At 28.6% G+C, this 14,388-nt stretch overlaps 1 protein-coding gene across 10 annotated transcripts in view; it reads right to left on the bottom strand.

Moving 5' to 3' along the window:
* The window catches only part of LOC142328448 (uncharacterized), a 191,911-nt gene extending 178,170 nt beyond the window's left edge, over nt 1-13,741 (bottom strand). For 8 of the 10 annotated variants that reach the window (XM_075372225.1, XM_075372218.1, XM_075372220.1 and 5 more), the window contains exon 1: nt 13,500-13,740. The gene's annotated coding sequence lies outside the window, so the exon portion shown is untranslated. Of the gene's footprint in view, nt 1-12,956; nt 13,036-13,499 lie in introns of all 10 variants that reach the window. The other 2 variants (XM_075372219.1, XM_075372223.1) reach the window with 2 other exon arrangements.
* Nucleotides 13,742-14,388: the final 647 nt, after the last annotated feature.

Raw genomic sequence — 14,388 nt, 5'->3', positions numbered from 1 at the left:
GAAACCCTTAGCCCCCAAACATAAAAATCTGAGCTTTCCGGTCTCTCAGGTCTAGTTAGCATGTGTTTTAACCCACAAGATAATATTTGCACATTGCCAGTATTAAAATCTGCTTTTTAGTTGGTCATTTTTAGCTTTGCATTCAGATGCAAGGAGTCAGGAATCTTAACAATCCTTAGATCATTTTAAAATAGCATCATTTATTGTCTCTAATCCTACACCACACTCAGAAGCTATTCACTGTTGTCATACTGGTATGCTCAGAAAGAGAAACAATTTTTGAACACTTTCTTGGAGTTATGTCCATTATTAGATGTATATTCAAGACGCAGAACAGAAATACGATTTTGTAATAAAAAAAATTAAATTAACTTTCATAAAACATTATAGGTAGAAAATTCTTATATAACCAAAGAACAATAACCTCAAATTACACAGACAACTTAAAGAATGTGTAAGGGTCAAGTAGTGTATCCACAACATAGAAATAAACCGAAAATTCCCTGTGTTCAGAATAATATATAGGTAGTCTAAAAAGTATTGATCCTTTTGCATACGAGAGCATATTATGGAAAATTCAAGGAAGCAGTCACAACATTGCCAATGACCCAAACTAAATAGTGTAAAACCATTTGGAGAAAGTTGTCTACAAAAAGGATCTAGAGGTTTGCTTGCTACATGATCTAAAGAAAAATTTACTAGATCAAATTTCCATCCACAAATTTCTACTGAAATGTAATGGAATCAAGCAATTTGTGAAGCAGTTTATCAGGAGTAATGAAAAGTGGATCCACCATATAGCCTGGACCTGACACTGTCAGACTATTATATGAGTCAGTCCCTCCAGAACTCCCTGAATGGTAATGTTAGTTTCAAAAGATGCGTATGAAATCCACATCTCAATTTTTTACCAGACATCACTCAGGTTCTATAGCAACAGGATTATGGTGTTGACAGAAAAAGGCAGATCATTGAAAAAAAATTATGCGTATGTGATAATAAATGTAATCTCAAGATTGGCCTCCAAATGATAAATACATTTTAGACAACCTCATAAAAAAAGCTAATTTTGTTTCTATTTTTATAATTTTTTAATTTAGAAAAATATATATATGTGTGTGTGTGTGTCCATGTGGTGCACGCATAGACAATTTTTTTTTACGTAATCTCATAAAAAAACATCTAGTGGTTACATCAGAAGAACAATCATGCAAAAACCAAAATAAAAATCTGGAATGTGAAATTTTTATCTATAGCTTGTTATATATAGCTGTAGCATCAGATATTTCTCAAGCATACTTAGGTACATAATGATAAAGAGCAACCTCATTAAAGAAAATGGCTCATTCACTTTCACTTTTTATAAAATTCCATGTATACACTCTTCTGTATACCATGCTGGGTTTTGGTCAACACACCTTCTTAATAGGAGCAGCACAAAGGTAAAACATCACTGATTTTCCATTCTATTCACATGCAAATTAAAATTCATAGCATTTGCTACTCTTGTTACTCAATGCCTGCAGCATTTTAATTTACAGGCCTTACATTGTAGTAATCATAAAATTCTCTTTACAGCAGAATGTCCATCTAAGTACAACTACTTAAGTTGTAGAGGTTCTCTCACAGCTTCTACAACACAATCTGCCTTGTTCAATTTAGTGCGCACAGCCTGTTTAACCAATCTACCATAACCACATTTTGATAATATTTGCTTCAGGTGAGGCTTTGTGATACTTAGTTTTAAAATATTTTGTATTTTACAATTAATTTCATCAAACTATAGACTGCACACAGTCTACATTGCAAATGAAACATTTTGTAAGAATAGAAGCAGCATGAAAATTGGCATGCTAAAATTGTTGATGTGGGAAAGGTTCTGAAGAGTAATATAATATCTGAATGCCGTTTGCAAAATAATTTTAATTCACATTCATAAATCATTTAGAATATCCTTTTACATCCAATAAAAAAAACTCATTCATACAAAAGGTGTCTCTCTATAACATTAAAATTATAATTAAAATTTACTTATATTTATATAAATGTCACAAGATTAATATTTTATTCATTTATTACTCTGCAAACCTCTTTATTATTAAAAAAAAATTCCATTCTTTATAAATGTTAACAAATAATATACACACATAAAAATATCTGTTTACATATAAATCTACTAATAAACAATACACATTATGGCTAGAAATAAATATATTTAAATGAGAACTTGACTGCATTTGCCTTTACAAAAAAAAAACAATTGTATTTAATTCTGTGAACCACATGTCTCAAATCACATAATCAATTTAAATCACACCAATGCAATATAGTCTGTTGCTTATATTGAATAGTTAATGAACACATATAAAGTGTTTGTTAGTCGGTTGGACAAAAGAGTTGAGCACAAAAATATTTTTAATAACCTAACTCGGTAATAGAAAAAATTAATACTAACCATAACTAAGCCAACCTAAACACAGCCTCATTATCAATGGTCTCATTAAGCATTTAATATTATTAAAATATTTCACAAATTTTTTTCTATGTGCAATGTTACAGATTCAATATTTAGTGTCCGTGTATTACTTTGTTGCTATGTTTCAATTAATAACCATCTTAGAATTTACCAGCATTGCCCGGTACCACCAAACCTGGAGTATAAGCTGCCTATAAATGAGTCATGTATTTAAAATCCTATATAGTAATCAAATCCAAAGAAATTACTAAGTTCTGAAAGAAAGTTTAAAGCAAATCAATAATATATTTAAATGCATGTGAATAGTATGTTCATCCATATTCACATTAGATATTACAACCTACTAAAAATGCTTAAACCACAAAAACAAGTAATTTTACCTAATAAACAACCAATTAAGACATATACATTGACAACCTAAATTACACACATTTTTTCATAACAGCTTGATTTTATACATTAAATAAAACTATTTAACATTCACAGACTTCCATAGTGACAACACCCAAACTTTTGAAAACAAAACATTTTGTTTATTTATAAACTAACTGATTACCTACCCAGCATTGCCTGATTGTATTATACTTGGACTTAAATATCATTTAGACTGTCACCCAATCAGCATAGCAACCCCAAAAACTGTGGATTCGACACCAGTGTCTGTAATTTCCAATTACTTTTACAAGTCACCCCCTTTCCACAACCTCCCATAGGGATACTAGGAAAGTCTTACTCCAAAATACTTTTTTTCACGTAAGTCATATGTGTACCAAGTTTGGTACAAACACACATTTATTATATATATATATATATATCAATTCAAAATCACTCTCATAGTAAAAAAAAAGTCCAAAGAAATAATAAAGCAGTTTGGAAGATTCAGGACTACTAAGTACAGAAACTGCATCATGACACCATTTTCCAATTTAATAATATCTTCATAACATTACAGAAAATTTGAGAAAAGTGTAATGTTATCTCTTTCCAAGTTATCTAAGTAACCCACCGGGTTGATCTAGTGGTGAATGTGTTTTCGCATATCAGCTGATTTTGAAGTCAAGAGTTCCAATGTTCAAATCATAGTAAAGGCAGTTATTTTTATACAGGTTTGAATACTGATCCGGTGTTCTTTGGTGGTTGGGTTTCAATTAACCACACATCTCAGGAATGGTTTACCTGAGCTATACAAGACTACACATCACTTACTCGTACATATCATCCTCATTCATCCTCTGAAGTAATACCTGACAGTGATTCCCAGAAGCTAAACAAGAAAAAAGTAATTTAATTTCATTATCAATGGTTGTCCTCAAAAACTGATGAAAAACTAAAACGTTTTGCCGACTCAAACAAATGCAAGAAAAGAGATTTACGTAAATATTAAAAATATATACCCCTTTTTACTACTTTATAACTAATCTTTGTTTTTTTTTTCATTGTTCTCACCCGGTTCAGGATCAAATTTTCTAGACAGATTTTTTTTGTTATTGATTACTTTCCAATACATATTTCAATCAGGAATGATTATTTTCAAAAATGATCAAAAAATAGCACAGTTAAAGACAGTTTGACAAAATTTATTTATAAAATGGGAACTGTAATTAAAATCAACCGTTTACATGGATAGTGAAATTTTAAAACGAAAAAGTGAAATATTTGCCATACCATACAGGCAACACATAATAAAGTTTTTCCACTGCTGTGGAAAAGCAGTCCACAGTACTGTACTGTTAACATTTTATTTTATAAAAAAACAACTTTGTCAATTTTTAGACTAGTAAAATATCGAACAAATTATTGCTTTACAGAAATCTGTGAAAGAATGTTCATGGAAAAATCTAGATTAAAAATATATTAAAATATTAAAAATAATGAAGAGATATGTTTACCGTACTATTAATTTGTCAAATTTTTATACTTACGACTAAGATGATAAAACTCTGTCTATGTTTTAATTGTTAACTATATTTTTAATCTACGGGGTATGCTCAATAATTAACGAGGCAAACTGATAAAGAGGAATAACAGTTCATTCAATAATAATGAAACTTTTTGTGGGTCGAAGTTGGCAACCTTGGGAACACATTTAATCAGGTGTTCGATCATAATTAATCTAAATGTAACCTCTTTTGTTAATTTCAGAATGTCGAGCTCCACTTGAAACATGTATGTTAGAAGAGCAATGTTCAGTAATCATATTTTGCTATTAGGGGTGTGAAATAGGAGGGAAATTTACACAAAAATGAGTGCAACAGTTTAATTCAAACAGAACAAGTGTGACTGATCTCCATCACTCTGGAAGACCAACTGAAGTCTCTGACTACCGCACTGCAAAACCACATAAATGATCTTATCTGCGAAAGCGGATTAGTCAAAATTTCCCAGATTGATAGTTTGTGTAATATTACTGTTGGAACCACATCACTTCAATCATTCACAATATGCTGCATTATCACAAAAAATGTTGGATTCTAAGAGTTGACTCAAGCCCAAACACAGATTCATATTTTTCTGAGCTCAAAATACGGTTTGAAGCAGAGGGTTAATGTCAAATTTAACAGGGATATGACATTAACATGTACCAAAATTCAGGCCAACAAATTTAAAAGAAGGTGTGAAGCTGTAGAAAAAGTCGTAATAGGCATTCAAGGACTAGTGTGCGAGATGAAAATGTTCATTATCTGTGACCTTACCGAAATAAATCGATGAAATACGTCTATGAAACTGCTTCAACTAGGCATCAGTCTTGAAAACAAAAAACTATTATCATAAAGAACCTTGAGTTTCAAAAGGGTGGTAAAAACTTTTTGACTCAAAATCAGAAACACACCAAACAGGAAATTTCCCAATTCTTGAATTAATTTCAACAAGAGGAAAATAACTTTATGCAGTGCCAAAAAATTATTTGGCACTGCATTGGAAAGACATATTGCTTGTCTATTTTTACCACAAATGCAGTATACTACCACCAACTCATGTTGCACTGTAACTGCTGCTAACTATTGTCAGCTGTTGAACATGAAAACTGCCTATAGAAACAAAAGGTGCTGCTACCCAATTGCAGATGCGATTATCCTTCATGACAATGCCAGGACTTGCACAGCTTATAGCATTCAGATGAACCGGATGAAATTTACTGCGAAACCTTACAACATACCCCAGAACACTCCGGATTTATGCCCCTGTGATTTCTTTGAGCCAGTGAAGGAAGCACTGGGAGAACATAAATTCCAATACTACAAAGTAAAGGAGTTGTGTGCAATTGGCTTGAAACACTTCAAACTTTTTATATGAGAAGCGATTCAAAAGCTGAGGGGAAATGTGTAGAACTTCAGGGAGACTTCATAAGAAAGCAATAAATATTTTTTGTATCTTTATTCTGTATATAATAAATGTTAAATCCTGTTTATATCTGAATGACCTCAAACTATCGATACAATAAACATTAAATAATAAAAATAAAAATATTGAAAAGCACTTATAACTACTATGAAATAGAGTATTATAAGAAAGCTTCAAAATTTAATGATAAAAAAGATGGTTATCATAAGTTTTATACAGGTACAGTGTTTGAAGAAGTGAAGGAGTTTTCCTATATTTGTGAACTTATCAGTGAAGACAGGAAGGTTGTCAATGTTCCAATGATGCGGTAGTATGATTACAAACTACTAGATTTTTCAAATAACTTGGTATTTTTTTAAAGTGTAGTTAAAAATTATTCTAACCAAATAAGTTTTTTTTTTTTTTTGAGAATCATGAAGATTCACAAATTACCTAATATAAAATATAAATGCCCAACTGTTAAAACCAATAAAAACAAACCCTTATTTATTTTCATATTATATTCAATAACAATAGATGAGAATTAACTGCTACATAAAGATGCACATGAATTAAAAAAGATGCCATTGTGAATAGCTGCTCATATTTCATTAACAATGATAAATCTACTTAAAATATCGAAATTTAATTCACACCTTTTCTTAAAAGTTGCACAAAATTTTTTTAAAAGGGGCCATCCACAAATAGCTTGCATAATTTAATGTCTTTTAGACAGTCTTGCCACATGAGATTCTGTCATGAATTAGGAAACTCCTCTCTCCAATATAAAATGTACAGTTCAAAAATAAAATTAACAGATAAGATTTAATATAATTACTTTTTTCCTAAAATTTTCATTGAAAATGAAAAATTCATTTTCTTAATTTTTCAATAAAAAAATTTAAATACAGCACATTAGTTTTTACTTTCCCATCATAAAATAAAACTGATAAAATCTCAATAACTTATACATTTTTTATAAATAAAAAATAAATCAAATGAAATGATATTCAGTTGAATTTGTGGCTACTTTGATATTTCATCTTTGTTTAATCTCCTTTATTTTTTAACTGATTTACTATAGATTTACTAAATGTTATTTTACTTTGATCAAATTTTTTGATACAAAGTGAATAATCCACAAATTCACCAGCAATAAAAATATTACAGACACCTTCCCATACTTACAACGAAGTAAGATTTTTATAACTCTTTCTTGCTTACATAATTGATATATCCTTATAATAATAATGCAAACATTTTTCAAATAACACAATAATAAATTGTAATGCATAAAATTTAAACAACGCTCAAAATTAATTTTTAACAGAATCAACCAAACTCGCTACATAATATTAAAGGTAAGTCTAAAAATTGAAAAGAAATGCTTAAAAAAAAATCTGGGCTAAGTGAAACGCTTTACATTAGCAAAACAGGAAAGCTAGTAAGGAAAGGAATGGAGGTTTTTTGAAATATAGTGCTACAAAACTTTGAAAATTAATTAACAGGATAGTTTAAGGTCTTTTAATTACAAACTTTTAAAGAGAAATTATAACAAAATCTGAGAAAAAACAGTGTCGGGTGAGGGCAATTTCTGATCCAATAAACAGGTACAAATATTCAGAAAATATTTTATTAAAGGATGTGAGAGAGAAAAATTTTGAGTTTAACAACAGTTGGGGTAATTAAATAACTGAGCAATTAAATAACTGTTGAAATCTAAATTCATCGTTCATTTCCAGCAGCTAGTACTAAATATGAGATAGTGTGTAATATCTCACACACTAACAAAACTAATATTAATTTTCTTTCATCAAAATCAGCCAAACCAGTACCTTTTGAATAGTAATGATGTTACTCTCTACAGAAATCCAGGAATTACATTTACCTGATAATAGCAAAATAATTCTACAGCTCATTATTTTACTCAAAATTAAAGTTGTTTCGCAACAAAATACTTTTTACAAAAGACGTACCAAAACACTGAATTTATAGATCTGCTTCTAGTGAAAGCTACAAATATTTAAGTTTTAAACTGTTTCAGGACGTCACAATTTATATCTTCAAGGAAAATTTATAAAATATATCTAACTTCTTATAAAATCATACTTACAGTTTAAATTTACTACTGATAAATGCGATTTATTTTTTCATAAGTACTACTGAAAGTAATTCTAGTACTTACGTATTAACGCCACCGCAGCTACAGCTTTATTTAAATACAAAGTAGTCAATCGGATTTCGGTGGAAAATGGGTCGATATAGAGTTTAACATTGATTCAAAACAGTCTCTTTATTCATTTTAATAAATGGTATTTTATAAATATAATTTAACCAAACTTAACCTACGCTCGCTAACCTTGACTAATTAACAGGAGTGTTTTGATTATTTAAATAAAAAATAATTGCAATAATTACTGAATTTATTAAATAAATACTTAAAAAAATACACTGTTAATTAGTCAAGGTTAGCGAGCAAAGCAAGCGTAGGTTAAGTGTGGTTATATTTATAAAATAAATAAATATAAATAACCATTTATTAAAATTAATCGAGACTGTTCATTTTCCACCGAAATCCGATTGACTACTTTGATTTTAAATTTTAAGTACCATAATTATCCATAGAGGTGTAAAATGTAATTTTTGTTTTATATGAATTTAAAAAAAATTCAGATACCTCAGAGAGGTATCTTAAGGGGTAAAAGAAAGTTAGCTAAACCAGAGTGTAATTTTATCCTTAAAAAAAAAAATGAATTCTTCCTTGATGAAAAAATATATACCTAAAATCTAATCTCTTGTCTTGAACCAGCTCTGCCTGACAAAGACAAATAACAAAGCAATAATTGTTAATAGAAATATAATACCTCTACATGTAGCTGGTGTTATTCATTTTCATTATATTGCAAACAGAAAACTATTGCACAAACTTCTATTCAAATTAGGAAAGAGGCTGTTGAAAATACATGCAAAACTGAGACTTTGGTAGAAAGAAACAAAATGTTTACAGTATTGCTAAGTAAATTAAATAATTTTCAATTTTCTTTTTGCAACTAGAATCTATGACAACTCTACCTTCAAAAGAGATTACTTAAAAGATCATTGAACAAAAGATAACATAAATGGATTCAAATAGATAAATGGTAGTTGAAATGATGTTTGGAGATCTCAAAGAACATCTAAAAGAGAAAGGATAAAGTATATAATTAGAAGCGAGTTTATTGATAATTTTTAAACAATTATGAAACAGTTTGGTCATGTATTCAGATCAGGCAATAACAAGGTTATCAAAGATTGCTTATTAAATGGGATTATAGCAATGAAGGGAAACAGTATTAACCATTATTTAATAACAAGCATTAACAACAATTTAATGTAAGTAATAATGATTTAAGACTCCCCTGTATAAATTGAAACTTCTGTAGCCATAAATTACAAACTGCCACTACATTATAACATGATAATTTCCCAATCAGATAAACTCACAGGAGCTGCTATAAGTTAAACAAAATCCATGTAGTCTCAATCATAAAATTTTGCAATTCAAATCACACAGTAATAAACATTGGTTTATAACACCAACATCAATACTTTGGCCATTATCCCACTGTGTGGCTTTAATATAATATAGTATTCAAGTACAGCATGTCTACTTCAAATGTGTCGACTGAAAATTATTATTAATCCAACTCTATGTTAGCACATATTTGTCGTTATATTTACTTTAAAAGTTTATCATGCACTTCCAGATAGGTTAAGTTTGGTTAGCTAACATCGTTTCTGTGTACTGAACTTTGTATACCAAGAGAACCTAAGCAAACTTAGCCTAATGATCACTTGCTAACCTCGTTTAATTAACATTAAATAAAAAAATTATTTACAATTATATACACAACGGTAAGACGTATACCATGGACAGCTTGTACTGTGGCAGTATGCATGATGGCAGACCACACACCAAAGTAGCACCAGTTTTTTACACTTTTCTATTATCACAAAAAAGTGATTTCTATTATCACAAAAAAGCCTGTATTGAAGCAGTAATGTCTTTATCAAAATGGTTCCGTTTTTCTCTTTATCACCAAAATCCGTGCTTCTAAGTTTTCCAAATAAATTAAGTCAGAAGGTGATATAGTGGATTAGCCATACCATTAAAATTTCAAGAAAATGGTTTTCTGCAACGCATGTGAGAAAGCACTGTTTTGAGCGTCTAACCGACACTTGCATGTTTCCTTGTAATAACACTATACATTCACAGTTGTTCCTCATGTTCTTCAAGTCAATAAGAATAGCAGGGTACTAACAAGGTTGTTTGGCCGTAAGTTTGGAATAGCACTATCAATGACACACAAGAACATTTATTTTCAGGTACCATATATTCAGAATGCTGTATTTCTCAGAAATTGGAAAACAAAATTTTAGTGTCAATTCATCAATTCAAAGTTTCATGGTTTTAATATGGGATATGCCATTTTTATTTCATATTTTCCCCTTTTCATTTAATTATTTTATAATTGAACCCTTATTTAATATTTTATTTGCTATTTATGTTTTACTTTAATTTATTTTTATTCTTTCTATAATTATATCCTTATTTATTATTTTACTTGCTATTTATGTTTCATAGAATGACTTCAACCTTCAATTTCAGTTTTTTATTACATTTATTATTTTATCGTGCATTAATATATAAATAGTTTCAATTAAGGATATGTGATACTGGATTAAGAATTTGTCAAATTCTTTATTTGAACTTTATATAACATTATAAACACCAAACATCTTTGTAAAGTAGACAGTAAAGATTACTTGAACCGTAATTAAAAAATAACATACTAAGAATTGAAGTTATGTAAAAAAATAAATAAAACGTATACAAATTTTGTTGTGGAAAGAAAACAAAATTCGAGCGGATATGTAGCAATTATCAAAAAGAATTTAATAAAGCAAAACAATAAAAGAAACTGGTTCAACTAAATTTAGTAAATCATTAAAAACAGCACTGTTTCTTCCCTCAAGTAATTTTTAAATAATTCAGGATTATCTCTGAAGTATTTAAAAGTATTACTTTAGTAGGTTAATATACATATAAATTTGTCAAACTTTTCTATTAATTTACATGTTTTTGATGTTCACAGTCTGACTGTAAAAATGTTTATTTTTTAAATATGACTAATAAATACAAATGATAAATGGCACTTGTAAAAGAAGTTATTCCACATGTTCAATTTAAAATATTTTCATCAAGAAATTAATAAATCAATCTCATAGAATGTTCACAACTGCTTTTACTTTTTTAACATGATACAAAATATTCTTTTCCTTTTTCATAAAATATTTCATGAGCAGAATACACCTGAAACAGACACAGTAATGTATGTTTGTTCAGAAGTTTATATATCAAAAGGTAAGGAAAGTTATTAATGACACCAAATCAAATCTGAATATACTACCAGTGGTAAAATTTAATAGGTTTAACATACAAAAAGGGGGTAAAAATAATTTTTTTAAAATAATTGACACCAGAAGAATAAAACATATTTCTCAGAACAATTTCTAAAGAATGTAAGATTAAATGGTCAACTGTCTAGTCATAAAAAAAATATGCAATTTAACCAGTTTAAGGAAAATGAGGATTTTCATTACACTGATAACATGAAAAAAGGATTAAATAAACTTAAATACAATTAATAATGTTAAAAAGACTCAGATACACATATATAACAAAAAAAAAAATTGATGGCAAAATGTGAACCTCTTATCTCAGTGACAATAAACAATGAAATTAAATGAATTATATATAAAACAAAGCAATTAATTAAACAAAAATTGTTTCAACTAAATTTAATAAATCATTAAAATCAGCACTGTTCCTTCCCTCGTAATTTTTAAATACTTCAGGATTTACTTATAATTACTTAAGTAGGTTAATATGCATATAAATTTCTCGTTAAACTTTTCTATTAATTTACATGTTTTTGATGTTCACAGTCTAACTGTAAAAATGTTACAACTGAATAGGCAAAAAGACATAATACTTATAAATAATCCCTGATAAAGATAAAAAAACCTAAATTAAGGCTCATTAGTCCATTACAAAGTTTTTACTACAGTAACAAAGTATTTTAAGCTGTCTAATGGTAAATTATCTAGATCTTTACAACTCCTACAAGAAGAATTTATTTCTTCTCAATTACTTTTTCTTTTTTTCATAAAACACATCTTAAAAATGCTTCATTACATAGAATAAGAATAAATAGGATTTTTTAAGCCTGCATAAGGGCATACATAACCTATAAACAAAACCCTCATTTATATCAAAATTATGTAAACATTTTTTCTCTTTCTAGCAAAACAGCTTTGAACATGTTTACAAAGTCTTTTCCTATTGAGAAGGATAAACAATTAATTAATTCTTAATTTATTCACTACTCAATTTCAAACAATGATTTATCACTGTATCCAGTATTAACTAAAATGGATTAACCTTATCATCCCTTAATTCATTCAAATAGATTCCTGCATGATACACAGTCCTGGAAAAGATTAACTGCTCTATTACATAATAAATCACCAAATTATTTTTGTAACAATATTACCATGAACTACCACTAAAAATTCAAATTAATGAATATTCAACTACATTAGTAAAAAAAAAAACGAATTTGGGTTACGTATTACTTACCACAATACCTAGGATATGTATTTATTTTTTATTCATATCTACTCTAACAGGGCATACTCAAAATCTTAATTTACCAAAAATACAGCCACAAACAACTGGCTCACCATACGCAAAATAATCTTTCAAAATAAAGATAAATAATTAAAATGCACAATAGATATTAAAACAATTAAACTGTTTTATAAATTTAACAGAAATTCTTATAAATTATAAATATAAAATTGTTTTAATTAAAAAAAGTACATCGAATCAAAATTAGATAACAAAAAATACCTCAACTAAATAATAAAATAAATTTTATATTTCCACAATTATTTAACAGAGAATACAAATCATATAAAACTCATTTTTCACACTTCCTTTCATTCATTCAATCACATTGAAAAATGCATCTCCCTCTATCATATAATAACAAGTACTTTACTTTTAAAAAGGTACAAAACCGCAAAGTTTACATTAATATAATTTAATACTTACAGCTGGTAATTTGCAGAAATTTCAAGCGACGTTGATATTGCTTTTCTAAATCCTCGACATCGGTAAGAAAATTGCTCAACTACAAAATAATTGTTAATGATGTAAATCAACAGTAAATACTAAATTTATTAATACTGCATGACATTTGGTTACACGAAAAATCGAGTAATCGTTAAGCTACTCGTATATCCAAAACACTAATGTATACGTTCAACAACACGTAGAAATAAAAATTTTATCTTTAATTTCGATAACAAATTCACTTATGTATTCAAAGCCTCTTAAACCAAGGCGTTTTCAGAAAAATTATACATAAAACTGTCGAACGAATAAAACGCTTGGTTCCCATTTACAACACCCATCAACAAATCAAATCAGGTCAGGAACTAAAAACAGGCTGTTAAAGACTGAAAGGAAATCAAACAAAATGTATTATAAATTCAGGAAAATATTCTTTATATACTAATAGCAAAATGTTACGAAAATTATAAAACAAAACTTGATACACGAAGGCTAAACCTCCTGGTATTTGCCCTCTCTTACCTAGCCTAGTACGTAGGGCATTGATTCCCTCATGTATCAGAATTCCACAGCTGCTCAGCAAAGATGTAAGTCCAATTGCAACACAATAAATCACAACACATAAATTAAAAGAGTTTATTTTACATCACAAATCAAAAATACAGCCAATGCAGCACTCGCCTCTCCAGCACTTGTATATCTAATACAACAGCCATTTTCACAAGAAACAACATGGCTTCTACAGCGTTACGTTGTATGTTCCAGATTTTTCATTGGTTAAAATCTTTTAACATTACACAGCTTCTTCTTCTTGATTAAGTTAAATGGTCTTTTTCATTACATATTATTTTCACGATTAACATCATTTTAAGAAATAATAAAAAAAATCTGTTTAAATATTATTTTTATTTTATGTGCTTTAATTAGTGCGATTCATTCATTATAGGTAACATTGAAAGATAAGAATTTCCTCTTTCACAATACATGTCTCTCCAATTGTGTATAAAGAAGATAAGTTTTATTCATTTTCTCTTCTATATAATTTATAGAATAAATTTTGATGAATGTTAATTGGGTTAGGAAAAAGATTTTTCGTACGTAATAGTCTTCCATACAATATGAATAAGACTCTGTAACGTTACAAGTATTTACCTATGTACAAATTTTTACTCTTCCTCAAATTAATAAACGAGGATACTTTTTGACGATAGGTTTTCATCACTGAAATTGTGACAGCGCCGTAACATCTGTTTATTTCACAGCCATTTGTCAGTAATGTAGTTTTGTTGCATGTGACGTCGTTTTAAACATTCATTAGGCACCAGAAATACCATTTTTTTTACTTGGTGAATGATGCATCTTTAAAACATTTTCAACTTGAATGAAAACGTCACCCTTCGTTGACTTCAAA

The sequence above is a fragment of the Lycorma delicatula genome, chromosome 7 (assembly GCF_047948215.1).
Source record: "Lycorma delicatula isolate Av1 chromosome 7, ASM4794821v1, whole genome shotgun sequence".
NCBI classification, from domain to species: domain Eukaryota; kingdom Metazoa; phylum Arthropoda; class Insecta; order Hemiptera; family Fulgoridae; genus Lycorma; species Lycorma delicatula.
The sequence above is the reverse complement of the archived record's forward strand: the minus strand, read 5'-3'. Positions and strand labels throughout refer to the sequence as shown.